General features: G+C 41.1%; 1 non-coding gene across 1 annotated transcript; it reads left to right on the plus strand.

Annotated features, from left to right (window-relative positions):
- The first annotated feature begins 345 nt into the window (after positions 1–345).
- LOC115064092 lies at positions 346–448 on the plus strand. The gene has a single exon (XR_003843954.1). It is a non-coding gene; the product is annotated as a U6 spliceosomal RNA (small nuclear RNA).
- Positions 449–1,897: the final 1,449 nt, after the last annotated feature.

Genomic DNA, 1,897 nt, shown 5'->3' on the forward strand with positions numbered 1-1,897 from the left:
CACCCTCCCCTCCCCCCGCCCACCCCCGAGAGAGAGAGAGAGAGAGAGAGAGAGAGAGAGAGAGAGAGAGAGAGAGAGAGAGAGAGAGAGATTATGATAGATACGTGTGTATTATAACTTAAAGTAAAAAACATTTGTTCTGAGCTGAGGGTAGCAGGCAGATCTTAGTGAATTGAAGGCCTGCCTGATCTTTCACAGTGAGTTCCAGGACAGTCAGAGCTACCCAGTAAGGCTCTGTCTCAAATTAAAAAAAAAAAAAAAATCTCCAATAAGAATACAGATAAAAACAGGAATGAATTTGCTGGGTGCCATAAAAAGAATAAGAAAAAAAAAAACCTCCTTCGAGTGCTCTCTTTGATAGCACGTATTCTAAACTTAGAACAAAACAGGGATTAGTTAGGCTCTGTGCAAGGCTGACAAGCTGATTTATGAAGCATTCCATGTTTAAAAAGAAAAAAAAATCTTACAGAAGGACTAGGACAAAATTGATTAACAAATTCATGAACATTATTTTCTCCTAAAAAATAATTTGAAAAGTACTTGTAAAGTCCTGAGGGAATTAAGAAAATTGGGGTGACAAACACAGGAGAGTGGAGCTGCTGATAGTGTAAAATTTGGAGTCAGGTTTCCTGCATTTGGTCTTTGGAGGAGGGACCTCACTTCATGGCACAGCTTTTTGGATTGATAAGTGGCAGGGATTAACTAGTGTAGTTGTGAGCTGTAAAAGTCTTTCTGTATGTTACATGTGAGGGAACACATGGGGCCCTAAGTATTAGCTCTTATGACTTTCTGAAATTAAGAGAGCTATAAGTACTGTTTAATACTTGAGGTACAGGAGAAAGAGAAAGCCAGTGGAGAGCAAGTGTTCCTTTTCTGCCTCCCTGCGCAGTGATGTGAACACTCTCGCTTCTCTACCAGGCCATCCCCATCAGAACTGACTGAACCCTCTGAAATGGTGGGCCTTTAAGAAAATCTTTCCTTCTTAAGGAAATATCCAAGAGCTATTTTGTTACAGCAATAAGGAAAGTAAGAAACTTGAAAGGGAGGATGACTACAAAACAAAGTTCTCAGCCAGGAACATTTAAAACTCTACACGTGGAGCTTTGGCTGGAATAGCCATGTCTCAGATGTCAGCATCATATACCATAGAAACAGTTGCTTAAATGATGTTCCTTTGGTTCACTTCCTGAGATAGTTGAGTAGGTAGTAAATTAGGTTTCTTACTTTCTGTCGGGATTGGTTTTAATGCTTTGAAGTAATCCGGCACCCAAAATTGGGAAGCTGTGTGTCTAAATGCAGAAGGTCCTTGACCCCAATTGGTTTTTGATCAATTAATGAAGAGCCAATGGCCAATGGTTGGGCAGGTAGACTGAGGAGGGAATTGGGGCTTTGTACCGGCTAGGAACTAAAAGAAAAGAAGAAAGGGAACTATCATGATTTGGAGGGAGATGAATCAGGTTTAGCACTGCAGAAGGAAAGTCATCCAAAAAGTAGGTGAGAAGGAACGTGGCTCCCGGAAGGGCTGCCCAGAAGGAGCCTAGGCAACAAAGAGAAAATATAGAATTAGAGGGCATTAAGCCAGGAGTACTGGAAGGAAATGTGTGCTAGCCACAGGGAGGATTAGACTACCTAACTTTTGAACTAGTCAAAGCATATTTAAAATTAACTAGTGTGTGTGTGTGTGTGTGTGTGTGTGTGTGTGTGTGTGTGTGTGTCTGTCTGTCTGTCTGTCTGTCTGTCTGTCTGTCTTTTATTCAAGGATCCAGATAGCTCTTGCCCGTGCGACCCATTGGGAGCACAGAGTGATTAGCAACTACTGTTACAGCTCTCTACATGTATTTTTAAAAAAGTTTTATTTCATGTGTATGAGTGTTTTGCCTATGTATGTGTATATCTG

The sequence above is a fragment of the Mus pahari genome, chromosome 5 (assembly GCF_900095145.1).
Source record: "Mus pahari chromosome 5, PAHARI_EIJ_v1.1, whole genome shotgun sequence".
Classification (NCBI taxonomy): domain Eukaryota; kingdom Metazoa; phylum Chordata; class Mammalia; order Rodentia; family Muridae; genus Mus; species Mus pahari.